Below are 26676 nucleotides of genomic sequence, written 5' to 3'. Positions count from 1 at the left end.
ACAAGATGCTACTGCAAACACAGAAGCAAGCAAGGTAAAGCTAAGCTGTATAGCAAAAGCGAGAGTTCTGTAGTGCAGCATGTCTAACAGACTGGTGTAACCCATACAAGGCACAAAGCTTAAGTTGAACTAGTTACAATGCTCTACATTGCTGGCATAATACATGGTCAAAGATAACAAACATTGTAAAGAAGAACTTAGATCTTAACAGTTCTGATCTTTACATTTCACTCCTCTTATTGACAGAGAAGACTTGATTATGCCTGAATGCATTGCACACAGAGATTGAGGCACAAATGCAATCCTTAGCACTGTCTTTCACAATCTGCTTTTGGATTATGTTGCATCTTTATTTTCTCTAGGATGGTCAAAAATCATGAATTGTTTAACGGTAGCATGATTTCTTTAATCTGTAAAGGTAGATCTGTCCAGACTCTAGCTTCATAGACAGAAAACTTGCAGGCAAACAGCAAGAGCAAAAAGAGCTTCATTGCTTTTCCCAATATAAAATTACACAGAATAGTGTGTTTTTGCTCATCCTAGTAATTCTGATCTCTTAATGTTCACACAACAATTAAGCAGTCACGACACTCAGTTATAAGTTAGATGCTTTCTGTTGACATCTTGGTTTATCGTGACAGTCGTTGAGGTCAGTGCTAAGCAGGCTTGCTGATTGTCATTTTCATGACAGTTGTGCCGTGTTCGTGCTGTCTTGTGAAAGGGTTACAGCACTTTGCAAAGTTGATGTCTCTAGTGTTACAACACTTTCTAAGGTTGATGTTTCTAGGGTTACAGCATATCTAGGGTTGATGTTTCTAGGGTTACAGCATTTCTAGGGTTGCCATGAGCTAATTTTTTGCTATGGGGTATTCTCTCTTTTCCCCCTTTTGATGAAACTGTATCCTCTAGGATGTCTACATTCAGAGGCACATTTAGTTAACAAGAGAGAATACAAAGTTATGAAGCAACCACAATATTCAATATTCAGTCCTAATTCACATGATGCTGTGGTACATTCTTCTGACTGATGCTGTTTGATCCCAGATTATCATAACAGTTATTGTGATCGATGTTCGACTGCATGGGAAATGCTGTGTCCTCGTGGTCTTGATTCTTCTGCCGTTGTTTATTGCGATGATTGCAGTTAGCAGAAAAGAAGGCTCGAGGTGACCTGATCGTGGCCATCCAGTATCTGAAGAGAGCCTACACGAATGCTGGGGAGGGACATCCTAGAATGTCAGGAAATGACAGGACTAGGGAGAATGGAACAAGGCTGGGGATGGGAAGATTCAGGCTGGATGTGGAGAAGAAATTCTTTACCGTGAAAGTGGTAAAGCCCTGGAATGGGTTGCCCAAGGAGGTGGCCGAGGCCCCATGCCTGGAAGTGTTTAAGACCAGGCTGGATGAGGCTCTAGCCTGCCTGATCCAGTGTCAGATGCCCCTGCCCATGGCAGGGGTTGGAACTAAATGATCCTTGTGGTCCTTTCCAACCTTGACTCATTCCACGAGTCTATGATTCCACATATTTTGTAACTAGTTTTGACTGGTTTTTGTTTGTTTTTAATGTGAGCTATTTTTAAATTTGTGATTAATTTTTGCTTCATTTCTTTAATATTTTGAAATCTACTTTGAATAAATGTATTTCATTTTTGTTTGATTTCATTATATGTGTATATGTTTTTTTAAATTATTTTTTACATGTTTGCAATTGTTTTTATTTATTTTTTTAATTTCTTTTAATTTCAATTTGATTTTGTAAATTATTTTTACAGTTTTTTCTTTTTAATTCTAATTTGAGTTGTTTCACACTACGTTGAATGTATTAATAATATTTATTTTGTTTCTTTTTGTTATTTTATTTCATTTTCAGTTATTATTTTCTATTGTGAATTTATTATTTTGATATGTTTAATATTTTTACTTTTAATCTAGTTCTCTGTTTAATCTTTAATTAATTTTAATTTTTGTTTTTAAATTATTTTTATATTGTTTTAATGTTTGTTTTTTCTTGATTGCATTTTATTATTTTTTTTATCTGCACGTTTTAATTATTTTTGGTAACTTTTTTGTTTGTTAATTTTAATCTAATTTTTATATATATTTTATTCAATTAATTTTTGTTATTTTGTATTTTAATTTTTCTTTGTTCTTTACATTTTTCTTATTATTATTTTTAACTTACTTTTTGTCATTTTTAATTTATTTCTTTTTTACCTTCTTCATTATAATTTTTATTTTGTTATTGTAATTTTTTAATCTGTATTTTATTTTGTTATTCTAATAAATTTTTTCTTTTCAATTTCTTTATTTTTGTAATTTCTATTTTTTCTTTTTATCTAGTGTTTAATCTTTTTTTTTATCTTATATTCTTTATTGTAATTATTTTTTATTTTGCATGTTTGTTTTATTTAATCTATTTTCTGTTTTAATTTTTATTTTTACTTTTTGATTATATTTTTTAACCTTCTTTTCTATTAATTCTTCTTTATTATAATTTTTCATTCTAATTTTCTCAACTTTTTCTTTGTATAATTTTTTATTTTAATCTAGTAGTCTTGATAATCCTCATTTTCATTTTTTGCTAACTATTCTTATGTTTTTTCTGTTAATAGCTATTCTGTGTTAGTAATCCGTATGATTTTTCAGTGTGTCATATTTTGTTTTTAATATTTTGTTTTTATTGTTGCTCTTTTTTTTTTATTACGATTCTGTTATTTAGCACTCTATGTTTTGTATCCAGAGTTTTTGTGCTTTTGTTATATATTTCTATGTTTAAATTTTTTCTTTGCACATGTCACCTTTTTGTTTACCTTTTTTTTTGCTTTTTTATTTTTTGTATTTTTTTTTCTAGTCTATGTCTAAGAAGGAAATATAAAGACATTACCTTAGCTAAGGAATACTTTTTAAAATGAATACCTATTTACTACAAGTCTTAACTATATTACATGGAGCTCCTTTGAAATGCCATGGCACACAACTAAGAAGGTTCGAACCAAAAGAAAATCTTACAATGTGAATTCATTACTAAGTACTTACACCTTACTACAATTACTATGTACTAGGTATCTGTAAATACCAAATGCTTACCATTCATTATGCTTACCAGGAAAACTTAGCAAAACTCTAAATAACGAATCTCTTAAGGACATTGCAATCAGAAATGAAGAAATTAGCACTGTAACTTTAAATCAGAGCAGAGCTTTGGTTGGCAAGAGTCGTACTAGAAAATCCTCCCTTTTCTGGGGGTGGGGGTAGTAGGGGTGGGTGGCTAGCAAAGTGTGACCTAGTTGCTGTTGTTTCTGTATTAGGGTCTTAACGACTTGCAGCCTATCGTGTCTGAACGACCATTGTTCCACCCATACTGGATTATGTGGTTTCCATTTTAATTTGAGGGTTGCTTGCTGACTAGTAGCCACTACAAAGAAGGAACAGTAATGAGTTTTGCTCCTAGTTGACTTAAGGCTTCTCAGCCCAATAGAGCAACTGGAAGGGTTAACACGTACGGTCTTACAGAGATTGATTTGCCGTAGTTAAAAGCTAATTGCACTGGCTCTTTGCTAACCCAGGTTGTTTGGATACCTTTTAAACACATGACTTCAACATTTGTCATGAGCAATGGCTAGTGACCATTCCATTTATGACTAGGTATAATGATGACATCGTCTCCAGTATCCACAATAATTGAAAATTGTATAATTTGTCCACAAGGGTGTTTGACATATACAATCTGTTCCAGTTTTCTCTTTTGGATTTCTAGGGCTAATAAGGTATTAGGCATATCGGTGGAACCCGAGCCTTCTTGTCCTTGGATTCTGTTAGAAGTTTTAGGCACTCGGGACTCAGATGGTATTAGCTGAGCAATTTCTGTCCCAACAAGAGTGCTAACAGGAGAGGCAATGGTATAGAGCATAATTTTCATAGCCCAGTCATAATCAGAATGTATTGAACCAGGAATTATAAGAATGCCCTGTCTAAGGGTAGACAGTCTGCCAATTAACAGAGCACAGGGTCTGTGACCCAAAGGACCATGCCAATTGAACTTGACAGCGCTTTGTGGATTCAAAAGGAGATACGCGGCTGTTGTCAGGTCCGCTATGCGCTGCCAGAGGGGGCTGGGGGAGGGGGGAAGGGGGAGGGGAAGGGGGGGGGCGCGGTCCAAGGACCCTGGTTTGGTGTCATCGTGCGGGGTATATTCACACTGCAGGAGCAGCTTCTGCGACGATCTTGAGTAAAACGATTAGATCTGTGACACTTTCAAGTCTGTCCAGCAGTCAGACACTTTAAGGTACCTAGGTTTCTCAGAGGCACAATGATTTCAGGACTGCTTCTGTGGCCGTGGCTAGATACATTGCTGCTTGTCGATGCCTTCATTCGTTGTAGTCCTGCAGTCATGAGGCAGTGGCACCTGTTGATAAAATGCTGAGAACCTGTTTAGTTTCTTCATTAGCATTGTCAAATGCCCAAAATATCCACATTTCTACCTTCATATCGTGAGTCAGGTCTGAATTAGTATTGAATGCCGTATGTAAGGGATGGTATTGACAAAGGAACCAAGTGGCCCTGTTAGACCCTGCTCAGTAATAAGAAACACAGGATCAGAGTTATTGTCCTGGATTTTGGACCACCCTTTGATCACTAAATCCTGACTTAATTGCAAAGCCTTCTCAGGAAGCTGCAATTGCTGATAAGATCTGGTAAAGATCTCGCCCCAACAAGATGGTTAATGGTGACACCTCGTAGAGTCTGCTGGCTGCCGGGGCATGGCTTCCCAGGTATTTGCAAGTGAATTGTCACTTAATTGAGAAGTTGCAAGGTCTAAGGCGGTGCAACTTTCAAGTCTGCTTGCTGCTGAAACTCAGACAGCACTGTACTGTCTTACGATGTAACTTTTTTGTTGCAATCAGAATATCATCCATAGACTTATAGATGTCACAAGTCTATGTCACAATGAGTCTGTTTAAGTGGGAAGAGAGTGCCTTCGGGCTACCCGTTGATATCGGTGGGTGGAGTCTGCCTTAATCGATGACTCAGTAGATGCAGACTTTGTTAAATCCACCAGGTGTCAAATGAATAATAATCAGGTCCCAATTTGTGGGGACTGGGAGTTGGGAGACCAGGTTGTAAGGCACCCATCTCCTCCATGATTGCTCTCAGACCTCGTAATAAACACCATTTGCTGACATACGTGTGTCAAAAGGGATTAACAAATGTGTTGAAAACAACTGATTGATTACAGCAGTTGTGTATCCGGACTGTAGCCCATAGGTAGCTATAGCTTGTCTAGCTTCTGTTAAAGAACAGTTCAGATTACCATAGTCATTGTTAACCTTCCTCGTCTGTGACTACATTTCCCACAATATCGTTCCACCAGTGCAGCGGGACAGTTCCCTGCCCCTCCCACCTCCTGATCGCCCCATCGGGACTCAATTGGAATCTCCGTCCAAGTGCTGATAACGTGTGGAATGTAGGAGGCGCGGGGGGGGTGCTGTGCAGCTGAAACCGCTGGGGGGAAGGGGCCGCTAGGGCCGTTCCTGCCGCTGCCGTGGGGGTGGCTGTTATCGGTAGTGCGTCGGTTGATTCCGCTTGATCGGAGCCGCCGGTACTCGCGGGGGCCATGGGGGGTCGCGGGAGGCGTCGCCAGAAGAGCTGCCAGAGTGTGGGGTGCCGTTGGGATGGGCGCCGCCGGGCTGAGGGCTGCTGGGCTGAGGGCTGCCGAGGTGAGCGCTGCCAGGGTGGTGGGGGCCACCATCGGGGCGGCCGGGGCTCGCGGTGGGGCGGGGGTGCAAAAATGCCGTGATCGCGAGCCTGCAAGTGCTCCAGGAGTTACAGTATCACAGTATCACTTAGGTTGGAAAGGACCTCGAGGATCATCGAGTCCAACCTATCAACACTGTATTGGGTTGAACTGAGGTGGAGTTAATTCTCCTCACAGCATCATTTTAGTGCTGTGGTTTTTTTGCAGCAGCAGTTGATAACACAGCAGTGTTTTGGCTACGGCTGAATTCAGTATCCGAGCTGTGTCCTTTCAACATTTCCCTGCCCCAGGAGTACATGGAGGGGTGGGCAGGATCTTGGGAGGGGACACAACTGAGCCAGCTGACTCAGACTGGCCAAAGAGGTATTCCATACCATCTGACGTCAGCTCAGGTATAAGAAGGACGTGAAAGAAGGAAGTGTGGGGGATTCGTCCATGGCGTTTATCCTCCCAAGGAACCACCAAGCTTAGAGAGCCCTGCTTCCCGAGACCGACCACCGTCCTGCTGATGGGAAGTAGAGATTAACATCTCTCTCTCTTCTTTCTTTGCTTCCGCGCGGTCTATTTGCTGTTTGCTTATTAGTGTTATTAAATTGCTCCTATCTTATCCCCGGCTTCTGTTATATTTTCTTTCCCTTCTTCCCCTGTTCACTTAAGAGGGGGAGTGATAGAGCGGCTTGGTGGGTATCTGGCCTCCAGGCCAGAGCCAAACCACCACAGTCCTTTTTGGTGCGTTGGCCGGGAAATCGAAAATATAACATAGCTGTAGTTTCTGCAGTTTTTTTTTTTATATAAGCTTGCTTATGATACAGGCTTCTGTGCTGGTCACGTGGCTTGCTGATAATTTCTGCTTTGTTTTGGAAATACTTCATTTGTTTAGGAACATGCCGAAGCAAATAACGTCTATGTGTCTCTTTCTCCTGTTTGTAGGGCTGCTGTTCTGTGGGAGCTATGCTAGAGAGATCATCATTTCTGTCTCCCCACCTTTCTAGGCCTTGTAGGGTTCTGGAAGATGCATGTTCCAGGCTACAGTCAGCTTGTCAGCCCTCTCTATCGAGTAACTCGAAAGAAGAATCAATTTGAATGGGGTAGTGAGCAGCAACAAGCTTTCGAACAGATCAAACAAGAGATAGCTCGTGCAGTGGCACTTGGGCCCATTCGCACAGGACCATTGGTGCAGAATATCCTTTACACCGCAGCTGGAGAGCATGGTCTTACTTGGAGCCTCTGGCAGAAGACACCAGGTGAAACCCGAGGTCGGCCGTTAGGATTTTGGAGTAGAGGATATCGAGGATCAGAAGCCCACTATACACCAACTGAGAAGGAGATCTTAGCAGCCTATGAGGGAGTTCGAGCTGCATCAGAAGTAGTGGGTACAGAAGCAACTCTCCTCTTAGCACCAAGGCTGCCTGTGCTGCATTGGATGTTCAGAAGAAACATCCCTTCTACTCATCATGCCACCAGTGCTACATGGAGTAAGTGGGTAGCACTGATTACACAGCGAGCTCGACTGGGAAAACCAAACCACCCAGGAATTCTGGAAGAGATTATGGACTGGCCAGAAGGTAGGGATTTTGGAGCATCGCCTGAGGAAGTGGTTCGTGCCCAAGAGGCACCACCATACAACGAGTTACCTGAAGATGAAAGGCCTTATGCTCTGTTTACTGATGGATCATGTCGTGTAGTAGGAAGCCATCGGAAGTGGAAAGCTGCTGTATGGAGTCCTACACGACAAGTTGTTGAGACTACTGAAGGAGAAGGTGAATCAAGTCAATATGCAGAGGTGAAAGCCATCCAACTTGCTCTAGAAATTGCTGAAAGAGAAAAGTGGCCAGTACTTTATCTTTACACAGATTCTTGGATGGTGGCTAATGCCTTGTGGGGATGGCTACAGCAGTGGAAGAAGACCAATTGGCAACGCAGGGGCAAGCCTATTTGGGCTGCCTCGCTGTGGCAGGACATTGCTGCTCGGGTGGAGAACGTGCCCCTGAGGGTACGTCATGTTGATGCTCATGTACCTAAGAGTTATGCTAATGAAGAACATCAAAACAATGAGCATGCAGACAAGGCTGCCAGGATTGATATAGCTCAAGTGGATCTAGACTGGGAGCGAAAAGGTGAACTGTTTGTAGCTCGATGGGCCCATGAAACATCAGGACATCTAGGGAGAGATGCTACGTACAGGTGGGCTCGTGACCGAGGGGTGGACTTGACTATGGAAGCCATCACACAGGTCACACATGACTGTGAAACCTGTGCTGCCATCAAGAGGGCCACCAGAGCCAAGTCTCCCTGGAACAGAGGGCGGTGGCTGGGTTTTCGCTATGGCGAGGCCTGGCAGATTGACTATATTGGACCACTGCCACGAACACGCCAAGGCAAGCGCTACATCCTCACCATGGTGGAAGCAACTACAGGCTGGTTAGAAACATACCCTGTAAATCATGCTACTGCCCGGAACACCATCTTAGGCCTTGAAAGGCAAATCCTGTGGCGGCACGGTACCCCTGAACGGATCGAGTCTGACAACGGGACTCACTTCAGGAACAATGCCATCAGCTCCTGGGCCAAGAAACATGGCATCGAATGGGTGTATCACATTCCCTATCACCCACAAGCCTCTGGGAAGGTTGAAAGATATAATGGACTGTTAAAGACTATGCTGAAAGCATTGGGTAATGGAGCATGGAGGCACTGGGATGTAAATTTAGCAGAAGCCACTTGGCTGGTTAATTCTCGAGGATCTGCTAACCGTCCTGGTCCTGCCCAAACAGAACCCTTGCACACTGTGGGAGGAGATAAAGTCCCTGTAGTACACATGGGAAAGTGGCTAGGAAAGGCAGTGTGGGTTGCTCCTCCCATGGGGAAAGGCAAACCCATTCGTGGGATTGTCTTTGCTCAGGGGCCTGGATGTACATGGTGGGTAATGAAAAGAAATGGGGAGACTCAGTGTGTGCCACAAAGGGACCTAACATTGGGGGAAAGGTAATTTAGAATGTGAATAATGTGAGTTGCATGTTGCAGAAAGTAATGAAGCAAGAAGAACACGGACTGATGAAGTTTTCCAAGGATCAAGAATGACACAGTGGTTGAGACCATCTGGAGTTGGTGCCCAAGAACAGAATATCCTGCTTCTGTCTTGAATATTCCCAAATGACATCTACAGGAGCAGAAAGAAAACTTTAAGAGAGGACTGAGACATTGATATAAGTCTCTATATGTTGAAATATTGAGATAGTTTAAGTATGTAGATCAGGTTGTGAATGTAAGCAAGAAGTCATTTTTGTGTTCTTTTGTTATTTTGGTGTAAGAATCAAATGAGATGGTTAAATGTATTGAAATGTGTAAAACCTGAGCTTGATGCAAATGGTATGGAATAAGGGGTGGAGATTGTATTGGGTTGAACTGAGGTGGAGTTAATTCTCCTCACAGCATCATTTTAGTGCTGTGGTTTTTTTGCAGCAGCAGTTGATAACACAGCAGTGTTTTGGCTACGGCTGAATTCAGTATCCGAGCTGTGTCCTTTCAACATTTCCCTGCCCCAGGAGTACATGGAGGGGTGGGCAGGATCTTGGGAGGGGACACAACTGAGCCAGCTGACTCAGACTGGCCAAAGAGGTATTCCATACCATCTGACGTCAGCTCAGGTATAAGAAGGACGTGAAAGAAGGAAGTGTGGGGGATTCGTCCATGGCGTTTATCCTCCCAAGGAACCACCAAGCTTAGAGAGCCCTGCTTCCCGAGACCGACCACCGTCCTGCTGATGGGAAGTAGAGATTAACATCTCTCTCTCTTCTTTCTTTGCTTCCGCGCGGTCTATTTGCTGTTTGCTTATTAGTGTTATTAAATTGCTCCTATCTTATCCCCGGCTTCTGTTATATTTTCTTTCCCTTCTTCCCCTGTTCACTTAAGAGGGGGAGTGATAGAGCGGCTTGGTGGGTATCTGGCCTCCAGGCCACAGCCAAACCACCACAAACACAGACCCCATGACTAGACCATGGCACCAAGTGCCACGTCCAATCTCCCCTTGAATGCCTCCAGGGTCGATGACTCAACCACCTCCCTGGGCAACCCGTTCCAATGCCGAATGACTTGCTCGGTGAAGAACTTCCTCCTCACCTCGAGTCTAAACCTCCCCTGGCGCAGCTTGAGACTGTGTCCTCTTGTTCTGGTGCTGGTTGCCTGGGAGAAGAGGCCAACCCCTTCCTGGCTACAACCACCCTTCAGGTAGTTGTAGAGGGCAATGAGGTCACCCCTGAGCCTCCTCTTCTCCAGGCTAAACAATTCCAGCTCCCTCAGCCTCTCCTCATAGGGCTTGTGTTCAAGGCCTCTCACCAGCCTTGTTGCCCTTCTCTGGACATGTTCAAGTGTCTCGATGTCCTGCTTAAACTGAGGGGCTCAGAACTGGACACAGTACTCAAGGTGCGGCCTAACCAAAGCAGAGTACAGGGGCACTATGACCTCCCTGCTCCTGCTGGCCACACTATTCCTAATGCAGGCCAGGACACTATTGGCCCTCCTGGCCACCTGGGCACACTGCTGGCTCATATTCAGGTGGCTGTCGATCAGCACACCCAGGTCCCTCTCTGTTTTGGAGCTCTCCAGCCACTCCGACCCCAGCCTATAGCTCTGCATGGGATTGCCGTAGCCAAAGTGCAGCACTTGGCACTTGGACTTGTTGAATGACATCCCATTGGACTCTGCCCATCTGTCCAGTCGGTCGAGGTCCCTCTGCAGAGCCTTTCCACCCTCTAACTGACTAACATCTGCTCCTAACTTGGTGTCATCTGCAAACTTGCTGATGACTGACTCTACCCCTTCATCCAGATCATCGATGAATATGTTGAAGAGGACAGGGCCCAGCACTGATCCCTGGGGGACACCACTAGTGACTGGCCTCCAGCTGGATGTGGCACCATTCACTACCACTCTCTGGGCCCGGCCCTCCAGCCAGTTCCTAACTCAGCACAGAGTGTAATGGTCCAATCCACGGGCTGACAGCTTAGCCAGCAGTTTGCTGTGGGGGACGGTGTCAAAGGCCTTGCTGAAGTCCAGGTAGACCACATCCACAGGCCTCCCCACATCCACCAGACGGGTCACCTGATCATAGAAAGAGATCAGGTTGGAGAGGCAGGATCTGCCCTTCCTAAATCCATGTTGGCTGACCTGAGCCCTTGGCCATCCTTCAGGTGCGCAGTTCTAGGGCAGAGTTCGCACTGTCCGGCTTCCAAGCCCAAGCCATCGCTGGCAGTATCAGGAAGGTGTTCATGAAGGGGATCGAAAACGCCGAGCTGCAGGTTTCAACGCTTTTTTTTTTTTTTTATTTAATGGGTTTCTCTGCTGGGCACGGACGGCAGTGGTGGTGTCTTAATAAACACGGTGTGCTTGCCAAGATGGCGGAGGTGGCGTCTTCTTTGTCTAATTCTTAATGCGTAGCGACCTCCATTTTGATTTTGCCGCCTTATCAGTTCAATCAGGATTCGCTTTTGCTGCTTTTGACCCAAACAGAGACCACACACAAGCATGCAGATGTTCAGGTAGGTGGCTGCAGTGAGTGCTGGAGCCTGGCACTCGACATGGAGGCTGGAGGGAGCAGCTCCTGTTTCAGGTGTGAGCAGGTCAGTGATCTGATGAGCATGGTGGTCAAACTAAAAGAAGAGGTGGAAAGGCTAAAAGCTAGAAGAGATGGCGAGCAGAAAATTGACGATTCCCATAATGTAATCTCTTCTAAACCAGAACAGGGGGTAACACTTAGGGGAACAGGGAGTTTGATACCTTCCCAGAAGCAAGATTCTCAACCTCCCTGTAGTAACCCACATGAGCAGGGCCAATGGGAACAGGTCTCTGCCCGACGGAAGAAATGCAAACAAAGGAAGTCTGCTCCTGTGAGCAGCATGCTGCCTCCAGTGCAGTTACAGAACAGGTATGAGGCTCTGCAGGAGGAACAGGTCATTGGTAAGGTCGAGGACTCAAGAAGGTCAGAAGCTGCACCAATGACAGGTTGCCTCAGGCCAGCCATCAAAACTTACCCAGAAAAGAAACCTCATGGGGTCATCGTCATAGGAGACTCCCTACTGAAGGGAACAGAGGGCCCAATATGCAGACCAGACCAATTTCATAGAGCGGTCAGCTGCCTCCCTGGTGCCCAAGTAAAAGACGTTGTAGATAGAATTCCCAACCTCGTGAGTCCTTCGGACTACTACCCACTGCTGGTCTTTCAGGTGGGCAGTGACGATGTATCAATGAGAGGCTCACAATCTATTAAAAAAGACTTCAGAACCTTAGGGCAAATGCTAAAGGGATCAGAGGCTCAAGTCATGTTCTCTGCCATCCCTCTAACGTCAGCAATGGATGAGGACACACTGAGGAAGGGCCGACAGATCAATTCATGGCTCAGGGGCTGGTGCCATCGACAGGGCTTTGGGTTCCACAATCATGGACTGGTTTTCAAGGCACCTGAGCTGAAAACAACTCATGGGACACACTTGTCCCAGAGGGGGATAAGAATCCTGGGGCAGGAATTGGCAGGGCTCATTGATAGGGCTTTAAACTAGATTTGAAGGGGGAAGGGGTTAATAGTCTCCTGCTGGCTGGTGACAAACAGAGGGGCAGCTCACCAGCAGTAGAGAGAAGGAGAGCTGGTAAGGGCTCTCAACTTGCTACCCTGAGGCAAGCCACGAATGATCCACCAGGACATTCTGTGGAAACCGAGGGGATTTGGCACAAGAGGAGGACAGGGCCAGCCCAGCTGAAGTGCTTCTATGCGAATGCGCGCAGCTTGGGCAACAAACAGGATGAGTTAAGGGCCACTGTGCTGCTGGGATGCCACGACATAGTGGCTGTTACTGAAACTTGGTGGGATGAATCCCATGACTGGGATGTAGGGATAGATGGGTATAAACTCTTTAGGAAGGATAGGCAGGGAAGGAGAGGAGGAGGTGTTGCCCTCTATGTCAATAGCCAGTTGGAATCAGTGGAGCTCCAACTGGGGAGGGATGATAAGCTAGTTGAGAGTGTATGGGTCAAAATTAAAGGCAGGACAGGGGAAGAAGATATTACTGTGGGGGTCTCCTACAGGCCACCTGACCAGCAGATCCAAGCAGATGAGGCCCTCCATAGGCAAATAGAAGCAGCTTCCAGGTCACAAGCCCTGGTCCTCATGGGTGATTTCAACCTGCTGGAGGGACAACACAGCAAGGCACCAGCAATCCAGGATGTTCCTGGACTGCATAGAAGACAACTTCCTCCTCCAAATGGTGGAGGAACCAACAAGAAATGGTGCTATGCTGGACCTTGTTCTCACCAACAGGGAAGGGCTGGTAAGCAATGTGAGGCTCATAGACGGCCTTGGCTGCAGTGACCATGAAGCAGTTGAATTTAACATCCTCAGGGCAATCAGGAGGAAGTATTCCAAGCTCACGACCCTAGACTTTAGGCATGCAGATTTTGATCGCTTCAGGGATCTGCTAGCCAAAGTGTCGTGGGACAAAGCCCTGGAGGGAAGAGGGACCCAGGACAGCTGGTCAGTATTCAAGGACCACCTCCTCTGTGTCCAGGAGCTCTGTGTACCAACAAAGAGAAAAGCAGGTAAGAATGCTAGGAGGCCTGCCTGGATGGGCAAGGAGCTACTGGACACACTATTACTTAAAAGGAAACTCTACAGGAAGTGGAGGGAAGGACAGGTAGAACAGGGGGAATATAAGGAAGCTGCCCGAGCAGCAAGAGTCCTGGTTAGGAAAGCCAAAGCAGAGTTTGAGTTGAATCTAGCCAGGGAGATTAAAGGGAATACTAAGAACTTTTACAGGTATATTAATGGGAAGAAGAAGACTAGGGAAGGTGTGGGCCCCCTCAGAAAGGAAACTGGTGACATGGTCACAAGTGATGAGGAAAAGGCTGAGGTACTTAATAACTTCTTTACCTCAGTCTTCACTGCAAGGGCCTCTAGCCACACTCCTGATGTTATGGAAGTCAAAGCCAGGGACGGGGAGGAAGAACTGCCCATTGTAAGTGCAGATCAGGTTCGTGATCATCTGAAGAACCTGAAAGTGTTCAAGTCCATGGGACCCGACGGGATACACCCACGGGTACTGAGAGAACTGGCAGATGAGGTTGCTAAACCCCTCTCTATTATACTTCAAAAGTCATGGCAATCTGGTGAAGTCCCCACAGACTGGAAAAGGGGAAACATTGCCCCCGTCTTCAAAAAGGGCAAGAAGGAGGAACCAGGGAACTACAGGCCAGTCAGTCTCACCTCTGTGCCTGGAAAGATCATGGAGCAGATCCTCCTGGAGTCACTACTCGCTCAAAAGAATAGTGAAGAGGTGATTGGGAACAGTCAGCATGGCTTTGCCAAGGGCAAATCCTGCCTGACCAACCTGGTTGCCTTCTATGAGCAGGTGACAAAATTAATAGATGAGGGGCGAGCAACTGATGTCATTTACCTGGACCTGAGCAAAGCCTTCGACACTGTCCCGCACCACATCCTGGTCTCCAAACTGGTGACACATGGGTTTGATGGGTGGACCACTAGATGGATAAGGAACTGGCTTGATGGCCGCACCCAAAGAGTGGCTGTCAATGGGTCCATGTCCCAGGGGAGGCCAGTGACAAGCGGAGTCCCTCAGGGATCAGTCCTGGGACCTGTCTTATTCAACATCTTTGTGGGGGACATGGACAGTGGCATTGAGTGCACCCTCAGCAAGTTTGCTGATGACACCAAGCTGTGTGGTGCAGCAGACACGCTGGAGGGAAGGGAGGCCATCCAGAGGGACCTTGACAGGCTGGAGAGGTGGGCACAGGCCAACCTCATGAAGTTCAATAAGAGCAAGTGCAGGGTCCTGCATCTGGGTCGAGGCAATCCCAGGCACAAATACAGGCTGGGCAGTGACTGGCTGGAAAGTAGCCCTGAAGAGAGAGACTTGGGGGTGCTGGTGGACAAAAAGCTCAACATGAGCTCTCAGTGTGCACTTGCAGCCCGCAAAGCCAATCAGATCCTGGGCTGCATCAGGAGAAGTGTGGCTAGCAGGTCGAGGGAGGTGATCCTCCCCCTCTACTCAGCCCTGGTGAGACCCCACCTGGAGTACTGTGTCCAGTTCTGGAGCCCCTATTACAAGAGGGATGTGGAGGTGCTGGAACGTGTCCAGAGAAGGGCCACAAGGATGATCAGAGGGCTGGAGCACCTCTCCTATGAGGACAGACTGAAGGAGTTGGGGCTGTTCAGTCTGCAGAAGAGAAGGCTCCGAGGTGACCTAATTGTCGCCTTCCAGTATCTGAAAGGGGCCTACAGGAAGGCTGGGGAAGGACTTCTCAGGATCTCAGGTAGTGATAGGACTAGGGGGAATGGAATGAAGCTGGAGGTGGGGAGATTCAGGCTAGATGTGAGGAGGAGGTTCTTCACCATGAGAGTGGTGAAACCCTGGAATGTGTTGTCCAGGGAGGTGGTCGAGGCCCCGTCCCTGGAGGTGTTTAAGAGCAGGCTGGATGAGGCTCTGTCCAGCCTGATCTAGTGTGGGGTGTCCCTGCCCATGGCAGGGGGGTTGGAACTAGATGATCCTTGTGGTCCCTTCCAACCCTGAATGAAACTATGAAACTATGAAACTAGGAGCAGATTTTTCCACGCAATAGGACGGTAATAGGGAGCTACGATTCGTGTAGAAGGAGTAGCGGTAATTGAAATTGAGGAGGATGCTGACGGAGCGGCAGACGATGTGGAGGGAGAGAGGAGGGAGGTGGAGGGAGAGAGGAGGGGGACGGAAGGCGGGGAGTGCCTTCCGAGTCTCTCTTTCTCGTCTCGGTTAGAACCAAACGCCACAGCAGCTGAATCGGGAGTAGACTGCTCTGCTTTTTTTTTGATTGCAATGTCCGTGACGATCCGTCACACGGTGCTATAGCGAAAAGCTGCTTTTTTAAGTATTTAGCACCTCATACCACAGCTGGGCTGCAATTTCGTCCCGTGCTTCGGAAGTAAAAGCTTATTGCCGTGGGGATGACTCTGGGCACAGGCTAATAGCCCTTTTAAGATCCCAGAATTGTCAGTAATACCTCTCACGGAGAGAATAGGTGGAGGGCATTTAGCACAGCCTCTTCTGTCGTGGCGTGCGGCCCCTTGCCCGTCCCCGGTCGCTCACCGGGCCAGGGTGAGATTCACTTCCTTTTTGAGCGCGCGCTGCTAATTTGTTCAGCACCGGGGCAGTGCTGTTCGACTGGCTTTCCGTATCACTCGGACGTACCTCTTTGTGCCGAGTCAATTAGTATTGTAGTCCGAGGATCCCTTGTCCATGAGTTCAGGTTTATTCGGACGCCAGTTATCGGACGATGGAGATAGGAATCAATACGGCTGACCAATGTGATCGAGTATTGTTCCTTTATTGTTCCAGTGTTGCAGGCCGATGGTGCAGGCCTGAGGTGCAGGCCTATGGAGCAGGCCTGTAGTGCAAGTATAGTGCATAGGAAGGCAACTGCTACAACTTATATAAACTCGGAGTGCCCTGTTGGCATAGCTCCATTGGTTCCCTATGAGTGACCACACATTGCACTATTACAGATTATAGGTCCAACTACTAATGACACAACGAGGTTGTTGATGCAGGTGCATGTCCTGTTGTCCCAAGATAACTGTCCATGTTTATAGCTACCAGTGTCTTGTTTTAGTTACATGCTGCAGGCACAGCACTGTTTTGCTCCACTGCTAGCTGACTCTGCATCTATGCTGAGCATGGCCTACCACCATGTCAGGCTCTAGGCCTGCACTGCCAGATTGCTCACACTGCTCGTTGCTGGCATTGCCACAAGCTGTGAGGTTTTTTTCCTCACTTTCCGGTGGGAGGAGAAGGCACGGCCTTTCCCTTCCAACCCTACGACATTACAGAATCACAGAATCATATTTAAGTTGAAAGAGGCCTTCAGGGCCACTGAGTTCTACTGTTAAATCAGCACTACCAGGCCACCACTTAGCGATGTCCTTTAGCACCACATCTATATTGTTATAGATGACTCCAAGTAAAAGTTTTTGGTAACAGATTTATTGGCACTAGAAGATCGTAAAAAGGCAATAAAAGCAATAAAAGCAAGCAAAGCAACCGGTTGGGCATGTGAGGGTGCAAAACTTCACCCAAAAAGCAACCTTACAATAGTTTTCTTCATCTTATATAGTTCCATCATCTGCATAAGCAAACTTATGCTAAATAGAAGGCAGGCATATGATAATTAGTCTTAGAATAGGTGGTCAAATCCCTTCTCCCTACATTCAGTGTGGTAAGGGTCAGAGCATCCACTTTCACGCATGCCCAATTGTGCAGGCTTCTTATCTGAAGAAAACAAATTCCTAGTTCTGAATTTTTATCTTTAAGACAGCTCCTTCTCAGCCGTGATGTCTCCAGTTAACCAGACAGTATCCTTGCAAGTCTGCAAGATAGGTTTCTTTCCCTTTACCCTCTAAACAGGCCTCACAAGATCCTGACCCTTAATCCCAGTGCACTCTAAGTCTTATAATTTTAACACAAATCACCAGTATATTCATCACATATATGTTTTTAAATCCCTCCAGGGATGGTGAATCCACCACTTCCCTGGGCAGCCTGGTCCAAAGCTAAGCTTGGTCCTAATGTCTAACCTTCCCCTGGCACAAATCAAGGCTGCTTCCTATTGTCCTGTCACTTGTTATTTGGGAGAAGAGACCCACCCCCACCTCAGTCCAACCTCCTTTCAAGCAGTTGTAGAAAGTGAGAAGGTCTCCCCTGAGCCTTCTGTTTTGCAGGATAAACAACGTGCTGTAGAAGAACAGAGGGTTACACTGTAGTACACTTGAGTGCTGAGTTGCCAGGGGTGCCAGGCTGACCAGAAGAAGGGAGATGAATTTGGGTTCACCTTACAGCACAGCATTAGGAAAGGTGAGTGTGGAGTGGGATGTGCCGATAATCTGCATGTTTCTTTTTCAGCTGGATGCATACTATCCTTTTCTCTAAGGGATAGTATCCTGCTTTTGTAACCTCTAGTGGGACAAACTGCCCTGGAAGGCAGAGGAGAGGCCAAACCTGGTCTTGCTTTCAAATTTACTTTTAGTTCCTTCCTTGAAGAGCTGAAGAAAGGGGTTCTATCATTTGCAGACTTTTGATTTACATTCCTGTAGGAAGTCCCTGGACTTTCTGGCTGGCCTTTACTGCAGTCATTTGCTAAGCAGAACTTCTTCACAGGGCTGCAGAGATGCTGAGGGAACTGGAGCAGTAAGAAAAGGCTGCGAGACCTGGGTCTGTTTCACCTGGAGAAGAGCAGACTGAGAGGGGATCTCCTCAATGTTCATCCGTATCTCAAGGGTGGGGTCAAGAGGATGGAGCCAGACTCTTTAGTGGTGCCCAAGAATAGGACAAGGGGCAATGGGCACAAACTGGAACACAAGAAGTTTCAGCTAAACATAAGGAAAAACTTCTTTCCTGTGGGGGTGCTGGAGCACTGGACCAGGCTGTCTAGAGCGGTTGTGGAGTCTCCTTCTCTGGAGACATCCAAACTTGCTTGGACATGATCTTGAAGAGGTCCCTTCCAGCGCCTAACATCCTGTGATCCTGAGCAACCTGCTTCAGGTGACCCTGCTTTGGCAGGGGACTGGGACTAGATGACCTCCAGAGGTCCCTTCAAACCCCTAGTATGCTGAGATTCTGTGATTTCTTTTACTGTTAAGAAGGGAAACAAGAGCTTCAAGACTCTGGGATTTGTAATTCACTTTGAAGCAGCCAGTGTCCCACTATAGATGTGTTGTAATTCTCCCTCTCTGGAGATATTCAAGACCTGTCTGGATGTGTTCCACTATGATCTGATATAAGTGATTCTGCTCTGGCAGGGGGGTTGGACTGGATGATTTTTTGAGGTCCCTTCCAGCCTCTAACAGTATGTGATTCCATGATTAATTTTTTGCTGAATGGGCATTCAGCCTACAGACTGTGGAAAAGACACATTCTGGTTCTCATTTGCTGGTCTCCAACAGCAGATGCCATGAAGAACACTAACCTGGAGTCCTAGGCAAGGCACAGACTTGGCTGGATAATCCCTTTTTTCCCCAGACATCCCAGTGAAGAACTGAGTAAATGTGTAACCTGTTTGTTAGGATTGTAAAAGCCTGCTTTTGTCTTCAGTCTTTTTACTAAAATCAAATCTGTCACTTGTCCCCTTCATCTTTCTCCTGCTTTGAGTTGTGTTTTGCCTGTGTTATTTCTTCTTGAAACAAAGGTAATTCAGATACATTCTGTGATCTGCTCTTTGGGATCCTGGCTTACATCTCCATAATGGTGCTTTTTGGTGTATTGTCTGGTAATGCAGTTATTTGAGGTTTTTGTTTTTCCTCTTTTATGCAGAGATATCCCTATGCCACTTGTCAGCTCTGGAGTGGAGCATGGGAACCTGAGAGAGCTTGCCTTGGCCAGGATAAAAGATCTTGGGACACAGGTAAAGATATTTGTCAATTGGTATTGAGGGAGAGCTGCTTGATGCCCTTACACAAAATGGCAGAGAGGAAAGTGAAGACACAATAAGAGCCAAGTGTACTGCAGAAGTAAAATAATCTGTGAAGGCCTTTCAGAAAAGTGTTAATGACTAAAAAGTACCTTGATGATAGGTCTGAAAAGCTGTTTTGGTTGAGTTTTTGTTTAGTACTTTCCACCCACATTACTGAAGGTATTTGGTTACTAATTTGTGATACTCCATTTTTTTTAGCAGAATGAGACCTGTAAAGCAGAGAGAAGGCAGGAAGGTTTATTTTTAGTTTATGCTATCAGAAATTCTCCTTCCTTTCTTTTTCCCACACATGCACTTACTTGACTGAACAATTGGAAGAAAAGCTCTTAGTCTGAGGCCAGAGAAATCTTGCAAAGAGATTTCAGCACGAACAAATGAGAATTGATATTCTAAGGTCAAATGAAAATATGAGTGGGGGTGGAGAGCAGCAGGGAAGAGGGGGAGAAATGCGTGCGTTTGAAGGCTGGAGGAGGTATGGACCCAACCTTGTCTTTTCAGCAGTCGGCATTCACAGCACCCCTGATGGTCTGCTCTGACACTGCTCGTCCTTTGAATCTCCCTCCAAAACCCGGCTGTCAGGCAGTTTGCAGATCCTCCAGCAGAGTTATGCCCAAGATTTTCCCTTTCTTGGGATATCTGACTTCCTAGGCAAAACATCACACAAACCCCAGGCTCCTTGAGACTTTTCAAAAGTGCTTTAATTGCTTTGGTGTCCTGCTGTTCAGTCAGGGCAGGTCCTCACCACAACTGTATTGTCTATATTGCAATTTTGCAACTCTTTCTAGCTCACTTTCTCTGAAAGAAGTTTTATGGCATCCACCTGTAGGAAAGTCTTTGGGTACTGTGTGTGTGCCCACAGTACATCAGCTTTGTGAGTTTGGTATGTAACACAAATAGAACCATAGAATCATAGAGTGGTAGGGGTTGTGAGCGACCTCTGGAGGTCATGAGTCCAACTCCCCTGCCAAAGCAGGATTGCCTGGGGCTGGCCATTCAGAAATGCATCCAGGTGGGTTTTCAAAGTCTCTAGGGAAGGAGTCTCCACAGCCTCCCTGGGCAGCCTGGTCCAGTGCTCTGGCACCCTCACCATAAAGAAATTTTTCCTCATGTTTAGGTAGAACTTCCTGTGTTCCAGTTTGTGCCTGTTGCTCCTCCTATCACAGGGCACCACTGAAAAGAGGCTGGCCCCTTCTTCTTGACATCCACCCTTCAGATATTAGTAAACATTAATAAGATCCCCACTCAATCTGTTCTTCTCCAGACTAAACAGCTCCAGGTCTCAGTCTTTCCTCGCAAGGCAGATGTTCCAGTCCCTTAATCATCCTCCTAGCCCTCCAATGGACTCTTTCTAGTATTTTCCTGTCCCTCCTGAATGCTCAGAACTGGACACAATACTCCAGGGTACTCTCTAGGTACATCTAGTTCCTTTGTCATCACCCTTACACCTTGCTGTTATATCACAAAAGATCAGGAAAGGAACTCCAGATTGTCCTCTTTCCACCTGGGCTTTTGTGGTGGTTTGGAGAGAAGGCCTAGCTTCCTCTCCCCCACAAAGAGGAAGAAAAACCACAGCTAACTCAGACAGAGAAGCAAAAGGGAATGCTATATTTTACAAGCAATGTGGAAAATGCAAGATATGTACACAATATGTACAGTATTTACAATATATACAGAAATATACAGCAAAGTAAAAAAAAACCAAGAATACAGGAACGAAATTCCCTCCTCCGGAGGAGGGTTCCCCCCCTGTACCCCCTTCTCTCCCCCTACCACCCTTTTTTTCCCAAAGTGGGTTAGAAAGAGAGAAAAAGGTAATTATTAATAAAGCAGAATCTTAGTAGGCCTCATGCAAATTAGTTGCTTATCTGTTCAAGGTCACTCTGTGTAATGGGGTTGCGGGCAGACCCCCTGCCCACTGTAACCATCCTCTGCTACCAAGAATGTGCTGGGTTGAGGCAGCCCCCTTCCCCACCCCTGGCAACAATAAACACTCAGACAAACGGATTGCAAAAGTGATGGAAAGTTTAAATAGAAAGCAGTGAACTTTTACAGAAAGTCAAAAGCGCAGTGACAAAGAAAGATCCCAAAACAGACCCAGAGAGATGCCATCCCCACCTGAGGGTACACCCAAGACCCCCAGGGCTCCTTCTTCCCCCTCCCACTGCTAGGCTAGCCTCAGCTGGCCAGATCTGAGACTGCCCATCCCCCCATGGCCTTGGGCCTAGCCAGGCCCAAAGACAGGAGGCATCTCCCCCAGTTACCGGCTGACGGAGGAGGAAGAAAAGAGAGTGTGCTAGACTCCGCACTGGATCTTATACTGGTGCAAAGAATTGTGGTAGGAAATACTACATAATTTCCTGTGTCCACCCCTCTGGGCTGGACTTCTGGACACAGGAAGTAAACATTGCAGGGGGGCACCCAGCTCAAACTGCAACACGCCACCCCTTATTTCATACCATAATCTTTGCACCCAAACACATCATTAAATCAGAAATCTTCCGATGACATGTTCGGCGAAGTCCATATCTTCATCTGGGCATCCACCCAAACAGTCTCTCATTCAGGCTCAAGTGTCAGTCCATTCCAGTTCTTCTTCCCTCATCTAATGCATCTAATGGAACCTCCCAGCGATGCAGAGTTCACTCTTCTGCGGTGCAGGCCCTTCATGGATCCGTTGGACATCCTGGTCACCTGGAAAGAACCTCACAACTTCTCAACCAAACCTTTATTCCCATCTCTATTTACTCAGCGGCATATTTCCACCCCTGGGGCAAGCCAGTCAGAACAATCAGGCTCTAACTGCTTCTCCACCCCTCCAGGAAAACAGCACGCTGAGCCATCCACAATACTGCACGGACCTATCCCAAGCCCAGTGCTGACCGCTTCCAGCCGCGGCCCGAGGCTATACAGATGCATGTCACAGTACACCGCCTTACCTCTAGGCGTTCGCGTACCAAGACGTGACAGCATCCAACAACACAACCCTCCCTTGGCAGAGGGAGGGGCTGCACCACAACCTACTGAGAAGAAGAGAGGTGGAGCCAGGTGCTCGGCGCCATTTTTGGAACTTGTCCAAAAAGGTCGGGGAAGAGACTAGGGCCGGCCCCGCCGCAGCCCGAGCGCACAGCCAGGGACCGCCGTCACCACTCTGAGCGCACGGCCGGGCCTGCCACCACCCGAGCATACAGGAGGGCTCCGGCCACCTCTATCGCCGCGGTACAGAATCAAAATTGCCTCCACCCCTCAGGCATTCAAACGCATCCTCCGGCGAAAGCCATGAGCACGTCCTCAGGGCCCTTGAGAACAGCTTTCCAACTGGAGTCCCCATTTGCCCATAGGGAGCCGGGCTTGCCCACTCTGCCGTAGCTGGCCCTACCATGCAGCGAGAACGGACCTGACTTTGATCTGCTCGCTGCTGCCCCTCCCCCACTTCACTCCCCGCCGCTTCTGCTGCTCCGCAGAGAATAAAGGTGGAGGAAGGGCAGGTCCAGTATTCTCAAGCGGTGCCCCAACTCCGATGGTTAAGAACCACCCCTGCTTGAAATAGCAGGAGGGACTCTGTGCCACCGGCCACGCACCAGGTGTCCCCCTGCAATCCACAAGAACTCACACAATCGCCCCAACAACAACACTTGAGCCCCCAATGCCCAAAAAACCAAAACGACGCCCAGAACTAAATTTAAACTCCCTTATCTTTTGCAATCCGATCTGCAGAGTAACCACAATAACCAACTCCTACTCCTGGCTGGCTCGCCAAGAATGTAAAGGGGTTGGGGGCAGACCCCCTGCCCACTGTAACCATCCTCTGCTACCAAGAATGTGCTGGGTTGAGGCAGCCCCCTTCCCCACCACTGGCAACAATAAACACTCAGATAAACGGATTACAAGAGTGATGGAAAGTTTAAATAGAAAGCAGTGAACTTTTACAGAAAGCCAAAAGCACAGTGACAAAGAAAGATCCCAAAACAGACCCAGAGAGATGCCATCCCCACCTGAGGGTACACCCAAGACCCCCAGGGCTCCTTCTTCCCCCTCCCACTGCTAGGCTAGCCTCAGCTGGCCAGATCTGAGACTGCCCATCCCTCCATGGCCTTGGGCCTAGCCAGGCCCAAAGACAGGAGACATCTCCCCCAGTTACCGGCTGACAGAGGAGGAAGAAAAGAGAGCGTGCTAGATTCTGCACTGGATCTTATACTGGTGCAAAGAATTGTGGTAGGAAATACTACATAATTTCCTGTGTCCACCCCTCTGGGCTGAACTTCTGGACACAGGGAGTAAACATTGCAGGGGGGCACCCAGCTCAAACTGCAACAAAACCACAACCACAACCTGCAAAGAAAACACAGCACTAGAACGATGCTGTGAGGAAAATTAACTCCACCTCAGTTCAACCCAATACAATCTGGCAAGGAGCCCAGAAGCAGGCAAGCTGGAAAGGAGAGGGAAAGGAGCAAACTGAGAGAAAATTCCAGCTGCTCTAAAACTTAAAACTGAATTCTACCAATCCACCAATGAAATTAGTTTAGAATATCTGATTTTTTTCGTTCTTATTCCAAAACATTCAGCCAGAGTGTCCCAGCACTGTCCCTTTCTTAAAGGCACAGCCTCAAACAGTCACAGCTTTCCATACCATTTAACCATTCCTAAGCTGAGGCACTGGACTTCCTCCCTAAATCATCCTTTCCAGTGTCCCTCCAGTAGCAAGCCAGGATTTGGCAGACAGCTTTCTCAGTCACAGAAGCTTCCATCCCTCCTGCTGACTTTTCACTTCAAAAACAGCCAGGGGAGACGACCTCTGTGGTGCAGCTAAGCCATTTCATTTGAGCTCTTCAGGATGGCTAGTGAATTCTTCCCTAGGTTTGATACTAAAAGCACATAATTTGATCTGAAGCTGAACAAGACCAGCTGGAGAAGCAGGAATAGCTGATCCATGGCAGTCAGGGCTGAGCTGAGCCATTAAAAGACTTGTCAGGCTGGCAATCATCGCTTTGAGAAGAACCAAATCTGTAAATATCTCTGCTGTGCACATGATTATAGATTTTAATTTAGTGAGGCAGAAACACTGCAGCTGGTGGAATGAGCAACCAAACAGTCTGCTGCAATATAGCTTGCAATCACAAATCCCTGCATGGTGGGGTTTGGAAGGGACATCTGGAGATCATCTAGCCCAACCTGCCTGCTAAAGTAGGGTCACTCAGAGCAGGTTGCCTGGGATTGCATCCAGGCAGGTTTAGAATCTCTTCAGCGGAGACCCCACAACTCCTCTGGGCAGCCTGCTCCAGTGTTCCAGCACCCTCACAGGAAAGAAGTTTTTACTCTTGTTCAGATGGAACCTCCAGGGTTCAAATTTGAGCCCATTGTCCCTTGTCCCATTGTTGGACACCACTGAAAAGGATCTGGCCCCATCCATTTGACTTTGATATTGAGCAGAAGATCCCCTCTCAGGCTGCTCTCCTCCAGGCTACACAGCCCCAAGTTTCTCAGCCTTTCCTCATCAGAGTGATACTCCAGTCCCCTCAGCATCTGCCTAGCATCTCCTGAAACTCTCTCCAGTAGTTCCCTGTCTCTCTTGAACTGAGGAGCCCAGAACTGGACACAGGACTGCAGATGTGGCCTCACTAGGGCAGACTAGAGGGATAGGAGAACCTCCTTCAACCTTCTGGTCACACTCTTCTATATGCACCCTGGAACTTCTTCTTGGCCATGAAGACACATTTCTGTCTCATGGGGAGCTTGTTGCCCACCTGGACTCCCATGTCCTTCTCTGTGGAACTGCATTCCAGCAGGTCAACCCCTAACCTGTCCTGGTGCAGGGGGTTATTCCTCCCCAGGTGCAGGACTCTGCAATTGCCCTTGTTGAACTTGTTGAATTTAAGGACTCTCTGGTGCCTTGGTGCAGGTTTTGCCAGTGTTATACCTCCTTGGTGTAGGGTCAGAATGGATTATTCCAAAAGCTTTTTTTACTTTGTTACATTTTCACATGTGTTGACTTTGCCTCCATCACAGTATATCACAGTATCACCAAGGTTGGAAGAGACCTCAAAGATCATCAAGTCCAACCTGCCACCACAGACCTCATGACTAGACCATGGCACCAAGTGCCACATCCAATCCCCTCTTGAACACCTCCAGGGATGGTGACTCCACCACCTCCCTGGGCAGCACATTCCAATGGCAAATGACTATCCCAGTGAAGAATTTTCTCCTCACCTCAAGCCTAAACTTCCTCTGGCACAGCTTGAGACTGTGTCCTCTTGTTCTGGTGCTGGTTGCTAGAGAGAATAGACTAACCCCCACCTGGCTACAACCACCTTTCAGGGAGTTGTAGGCAGCAAGAAGGTCACCCCTGAGCCTCCTCTTCTCCAGGCTAAGCAACCCCAGCTCCCTCAGCCTCTCCTCACAGGGCTGTGCTCCAGACCCCTCCCCAGCTTTGTTGCCCTTCTCTGGACACCTTCCAGCAGCTCAACATCTTTCCTAAACTGAGGAGCCCAGGACTGGACACAGGACTCAAGGTGTGGCCTCAGCAGTGCTGAGCACAGGGCACAATGATTTCCCTGCTCCTGCTGGCCACACTCTTCCTGCTGCAGGCCAGCATGCCCTTGGCCTTCTTGGCCACCTGGGCACACTGCTGGCTGATGTTCAGCTGCTGTCAACCAGCACCCCCAGGTCCCTCTCTGCCTGGCTGCTCTCCAGCCACTCTGTCCCCAGCCTGTAGCACTGCATGATGATGCTGAGGGGGTCATTGTTCTGCCAAGACAGAGCTCAAATTCAATTGCATCTCTTCTTCTTGATTTTCTGCTACAGATGAAGCTGGACACTGCCTGAAGGTCTGGGACAGCAGAGCCTTACCATACCCTGCTGTGTGTGAATCAAAGGGTAGGTTTTCTCCTGAGCCATAATGGCCACTTAGTGGATTGATTTTTGCCAGCATGGCTTTCCATTTAGTGCTATGACCTCTTCCTGAGGTGTATTAGGGATGGATCAGTGAGCATTTTTATTTCAATGTCTACCCATCTGAAATTCATCTGTGTAACTTCATGCTATTTCAGTTCAGTTTTGAACCCAAGAAGTGGCTGGAAATCTGTCTGTTTCAGGACTTCATCTTTTTTCTCCTGTGTATTTCTTTTTCCCTCCCTTTCTTTTCCTAGTGTCGTGATGTAAGGACAAGAGAGGTTGAAATTCAAGAGATTCACCACAAAGTGAGACCATACCAGGTAAGATTTGTCTATTTTTTTTCTCCTAGGAGCTTGGTTTAGACACAATTTGTTCTGCATGTTTGGAGTGGAGGCACTGGGACCCATGTGTTGCATGTCCAACCCCTTGGTTTGCCTTTGTGACTGGATCCAATTTTCCATTTATTTCAGCAGCAGCTTTGGATATCTTTTGTTTGAGGACAGTCACATGTTGAAATTGATGGA

General features: G+C 47.1%; 1 protein-coding gene across 1 annotated transcript in view; it reads left to right on the top strand.

Annotated features, from left to right (window-relative positions):
• Nucleotides 1-26473, top strand: part of ELP3 (elongator acetyltransferase complex subunit 3) — a 284717-nt gene extending 258244 nt beyond the window's left edge. The window contains exons 8-9 of the transcript XR_010987878.1: nt 19099-19189; nt 26407-26473. The gene's annotated coding sequence lies outside the window, so the exon portion shown is untranslated. The remainder of the gene's footprint in view (nt 1-19098; nt 19190-26406) is intronic.
• The last annotated feature ends 203 nt before the right edge of the window (nt 26474-26676 follow it).

Source organism: Melanerpes formicivorus, unplaced genomic scaffold (assembly GCF_026170545.1).
Source record: "Melanerpes formicivorus ecotype bairdi unplaced genomic scaffold, bMelFor1.0.p_v2 SCAF_9, whole genome shotgun sequence".
Taxonomy (NCBI): domain Eukaryota; kingdom Metazoa; phylum Chordata; class Aves; order Piciformes; family Picidae; genus Melanerpes; species Melanerpes formicivorus.
This window is presented reverse-complemented; position numbering and strand designations above follow the sequence as displayed.